The following is a 5,693-nucleotide window of genomic DNA, read 5'->3' on the forward strand; positions in this document are numbered from 1 at the left end:
AGGCAATTCTTGATTTAGTTCTAAGTGGAGCATAGGATCAGGTCCAAGAGGTGAATATAGCTGGACCACTTGGTAATATTGACCATAATATAATTAAAGATAACATCCCTGTGGCGGGGAAAACACCATAGTGGCCCAACACTGTAGCATTTAATTTCAGAAAGGGGGACTACATAAAAATGAGGAGGTTAGTTAAACAAAAATTAAAAGGTATGCACTAAAAGTAAAATCCCTGAATGCTCCATGAAAACTTTTTAAAGACACCATAATAGAGGCTCAACTTAAATCGGTCTTCATGGTTGAGGATATGAGGGAGATTCCTAAACCTGAGCCATTCTTTTTAGGTGAAAAAATCTGAGGAACTGTCCCAGATTGAGGTGCCATTAGAGCAGGTTTTGGAACAAATTGATAAACTAAACAGTAATAAGTCTCCAGGACCAGATAGTATTCACCCAAGAGTTCTGAAAGAACTCAAATGTGAAATTGCAGAACTACTAACTGTAGTCTGTAACCTATCATTTAAATCAGCTGCTGTACCAAATCACTGGAGGATAGCTAATGTGATGCCATTTTTTTTAAAAGAGCTCCAGAGGTCATCCCAGCAATTACAAGCGAGTAAGCTTGACTTCAATATCGGGCAAACTGGTTGAAACTATAAAGAACAAAACTGTCAGACACATAGAGGAACATAACTTGTTGGGGAAGTCAACATGTTTTTTGTAAAAGGAAATCATACCTCACCAATCTACTAGAATTCTTTGAGGGGTTCAACAAGCATATGGACAAGGGGGATCCAGTGGATATAGTGTACATAGTTTTTCAGAAAGCCTTTGACAAGGTCCCTCACCAAAGGCTCTTAAGCAAAGTACACTCTCATGGGATAAGAGGGAAGGTCCTCTTATGGATTGGTAACTGGTTAAAAGATAGGAAACAAATGGTAGGTATGTATAAATGGTCAGTTTTCAGATTGGAGAGAGGTAAATAGTGGTGTCGCCCAGGGCTCTGTACTGGGTCCAGTCCTATTCATAAACTATCTAGAAAAAGGGATAAACAGGGAGGTGGCAACATTTGCAGATGATGCAGAACTACTCAAGATAGTTAAGTCCAAAGCAGACTGTGAAGAGTTGCAAAAGGATCTCTTAAAACTGGGTGACTGCACAGCAAAATGACAGTTGAAATTCAGTGTTGATGAATCCAAAGTAATGCATATTGGAAAACATAATCCCAACTATCCATATAAAATGATGGGGTCTAAATTAGCTGCTACCACTCAGGAAAGAGATCTTGGAGTCATTGTGGTTAGTTCTCTGAAAACATCCACTCAATGTGCAGTGGCAGTCAAAAAATCTAACAGAATGTTGGAAATCATTAAGAAAAAGATATATAAGTCAGAAAATATCATATTTCCTCTATATAAATCTATGGTATGCCAACAACTTGAATACTGTGTGCAGATGTGATCACACCATCTCAAAAAAGATATATTGGAATTGGAAAAGGTTCAGAAAAGGGCAACAAAAATGATTAGGGGTATGGAACAGCTTCTGTATGAGAAGAGATTAATAAAACTTGGACTTTTCAGCTTGGAAAAGAGAAGACAATGGGGGGATATGATAGAGGTCTATAAAATCATGACTGGTGTGAGAGAGTAAATAAGGAAGTGTTATTTACTCCTTCTCATAACACAGAAACTAGTGGTCATCAAAATGAAATTAATAGACAGCAGCTTTAAATCAAACATAAGGAAGTATTTCTTCACACAAAACACAGTCAACCTGTGGAACTCGTTGCCAGAGGATGTTGTGAAGGCCAAGACTATAACAGGGTTAAAAAAAGAACTAGATAAATTCATGGAGGGTAGATCTACCAATAGCTATTAACCAGGATGGGCAGGGGTGGTATCCCTAGCCTCTGTTTGCCAGAAGCTGGGAATGGGCGACAGAGAATGGATCACTTGATGATTTCCTGTTCTGTTCATTCTCTCTGGGGCACCTGGCATTGGCTGCTGTCAGAAGACGGGATACTGAGTTAGATGGACCTTTGGTCTGACCAGTATGATCGCTCTTATGACTGTTCTGTGTGGTTTTCCAAGATGACCATGCTGCACAGAGTGGCTACTCCCTGGTTCTGCTCCCTTTAGCTAGATTCTTCTCAAATTTTCTGCAAAACCCCAACCACACACTATTTATGTTGTGTGTAACAGTACTTGTTGGCCCTTTATGGGAGGGAGTCTGCTGGCCAGGCATAGCCCTGATCCTGGTTCAGCCTAGAACAAAGGAATTTTGAGAAGTGTAGTTGAGGGACCCTGGAGACTAGAAAGTAGGTAGCAATGCATTTTGGCAAAAGGAGCAAGGAAATAAATAATCTTTTTGGCTCTCTGAGTAAGATCAGGGAGGGAGTAGGCCTTGTATTGGCATTCTCTTTGAGAGAGTCTGGAAAAGTTGGGCTAAAGTCCAGGTAATGACAGTGTTTTTTTATCTTTATACAACAAAAACCATGTGAAGAAACCACATAGGCACACTTGGGTCCCAAATAACCAGGTTTACTAAATATATTGAAACGTGCCAGGTCTGGCTACCTATTTGCCGCTGCTTTAACTTGTTTCTGGCAGTTTCTAAAATATAAAATATGGTGAGTGCAATTGCAGCTCAGAAATTACGTCAAGGGATTCTACCCTATTCCTATATACTACCTCTTGGGAAGAAATTAACTCTGGGTCTGTCTACTGAGGCAAAGAGAATAAGAAAGGGCAGCATATTTGAATATCTTCATAAAATAGAACCCAGCATGTGACAGTGGTGGATAGAATTAGGGTCTGGATAGGACCCACAGATAGCTGCCCAGGAAGGGCAGTGGGATGAAGCATGAGAAAAGGATGAAGAGGCGGCCTAGAGAGGGACTAGCAAAGTGAAAGAAGAGGCTGCAGGTAAAGGGAACAAAGAGTGCTTTGGATGTGTGCTAAGTTCTATCTTTTTCTTTTCAGGCCCATGGATGGGTCTTCAAAGGGATGGTTGTATGTATGGACCAGAGAGCAAAGAAAGGCTAGTGGGAGCTATTGTTTGTTTGGACTTTTTATTTACCTTCAGAAGAGTGGAGTTTTCCTAATATAGTCAGGTGCTCAATTAAGCTACTGTATTAGTGGAGAGTGACAGTGAGGTACAACCAACTGTGGAAATTGAGGAAGAAGCCATAGGATGAGGTGAGAGCGCTGTGACAGGCCATTTTAACGGCAAACATGCTCTTATTGCAACTATCAGTTTGTGAGTTTGATTCATTATTACAAGTGTTGCCTGCTCCTTTGCTTCTCTTCATCATGTGGATAGTAATATCTAGGCCATTTGGTTTTCTTTAAGCTGCAGTAGAAAAATACATTAAATTGTAGAGCAACATTATTAAAAAAAGCCCAAACTTATGAATGTTAATATATTTGGTTTCTGCCACTAAATGCTTGTGCTTAACCTTCATCAAGAGACTCAACCTTTTATTTGTTGCATGCTAGTCTCAGAAGCAATGTCTCTTGTGCTGAAGAGAGTATAAACCATTTGGTGGTTTATTCGGATATTGTAAATCTAGCTATACTGTCAGATCAGTATTGAGATCTGCCAGACTTCGAGGTCCCTCATGTCCACTCTGCCTTCACATAGCTAACCTCTTTCATTTAGCCAGGAAGTCTAATACTGTACTTTGTCTTTTGTACTTTTGGGAGCTGCTGCAAGCTGTTCACTCAGATTCAAACAAGCTCCTGTAAGCAGTCTTGGAATAGATTTGGCAACCAAGGGCCCTGATTCATCAAAAAAAAAAAATCTTCAGCTTCTATGCTGTACAAGGACTTCATCTGCCATTTCATGGTTGGGAACATACAGTAAACATACATTTTGCACCCGATGGTTTTCCAACCTGTGCTAATGAGGCAGGATGATTTGTCACCAACAATCTATTGCCAAGATCTTATCTCCACCTCAGTTTCCTAATGCCACATTGCTTTCCCTCCTTTGCTGTTGCTCTGCAATAAGTTGTCACTTTTATATATCATAAAGAAATACTGGAAGAAGCAGAGACTTAAGGGAGAAAGTCAAAACTGAAGCAAAACTGCATTTGTAAATTATAGTTGTGATGTTTTCCTTTATTTGGGCAGCAATTTCATTGATCTCTGAGAGTTAAACTTCCAGAACCAGTTCAGAACAGTCAATGGAAAGATACTGGGCTGATCCAAGAGGAGAATTTAGCCCATTCCCAAGAACTGAACAGTTACTGTAACTAACAATCCAGAATTTTTTCTCAGTTTTCACAAGCTTTGTTTGGCCTTCTCATCAGGGAGTTTCTTTATCCTTTTTTTATCCTTTATCCATTTCTTTATCCTGTGTCATATAAACATTGGGCACTAAGGCCTAGGTACTTTGCTAGTGTGTATTAGCATAAATCCATTGACTTCAATGATGCTTCACCCAGTTACACTAGCTGAGGATCTGGCCCTAAATTAGATCTGGTAGATTTTTTTTTCAATTCTTTTTTGGGGGTGTGGGGAGATGAACATGGGCTTTTAACCATAATGATTTTTTTCATAGATTTTTTTTTTACACCCCCCCCTTTTTTTTAGGTTTCTCCTCCCACCCTTTTCCAAAGGGGGGGGGGAGGGAGGGACAGAGAGGTAGAAGAAAACTAGCTTTGTGAAACAAACACATTCTGTGCACTTTTGAATGAAACAAAATTTGCTTTGTTAGAAATTTTCTCAGAAAATAGAAAGCATTTTTCAACCTGCTCAGTCCTCAGTATCCAATTCAGTCCCTCCATGCTGCAGAAAAAAAGAAAAGCAAATTAATAACTGGTGAATATGAACAGCAGATATTTCGCATCTAATTAGTTCATACATAAAGTATGTTTTGATTGTCAGTGAACTGGGGGAAATCTATAAAGCATCTAATTTGCATCTGAAGTAGCTACTTTTTATAAAACATTCTACTGTATTTTTCATTATATGCAAATGAGTATTATTTAAAGCACATTAAAATTTAATTATTTTGAAGGAGCGTTTAACAGAGCACGCATATTTAGAACAAAATAATCTGTAAAACTCAGCAAATATCAATGTATTCATTGATGTGATATTGGGTTGAAAGGCTCCTTTTATGCCACACAATGTCAATGAAATATTACTTTATATATTGAACAATACATTAAAAAAATTAACACTCATTTAAATAATGTTATGACAAAACAATTACAAAGAACAACTCAAAATAAAATCTCAGTTTAGAATTAACATGTTCTATTGAATTTAAGCATTGTAGTACTGGCTCTGTGGGGAATTTTAATACCTGTTCATTGTATTTAGTCTAATCATTCTGTAGTGCTTGGATATTGTTCCTCATTCCTCTTTGAGATCTTTCTCCTGTTAACAAGGCGGGAGTTTGCCCATTTAGAATAATTGGTTGACTTTATTTTTTTATATATATATATATTCTATGCTATGCTAGCCCTGAACCCTTAGAGAGAAAAGAGCTCACTGTTGACCCTTGTTGGTGAATACAGAGAAGAGTGCCCTAAAGTTCCCTGGGAATTCTAGATTGGCGGGGCTCCATAGGGGAGGGAGCCCTTTACTGGCACCTGTTGGTGAGCGAGGGGAAATGACTGAATGGGCCAGGGTGCAATTGCATTTAAATTATGTGTTTGGGGCAATGTGGTTAAAATGCAGT

At 38.7% G+C, this 5,693-nt stretch overlaps 1 long non-coding RNA gene across 1 annotated transcript; it reads right to left on the reverse strand.

Moving 5' to 3' along the window:
* Positions 1–3,090: 3,090 nt before the first annotated feature.
* On the reverse strand, positions 3,091–5,391 carry LOC135983794 (uncharacterized). Its single transcript, XR_010601606.1, has 3 exons — positions 5,316–5,391; positions 4,756–4,792; positions 3,091–3,353 (listed from the first exon to the last, which is right to left on the reverse strand). It is a non-coding gene; the product is annotated as an uncharacterized LOC135983794 (long non-coding RNA).
* Positions 5,392–5,693: the final 302 nt, after the last annotated feature.

This window comes from Chrysemys picta, chromosome 1, assembly GCF_011386835.1.
Source record: "Chrysemys picta bellii isolate R12L10 chromosome 1, ASM1138683v2, whole genome shotgun sequence".
Lineage (NCBI taxonomy): Eukaryota > Metazoa > Chordata > Testudines > Emydidae > Chrysemys > Chrysemys picta.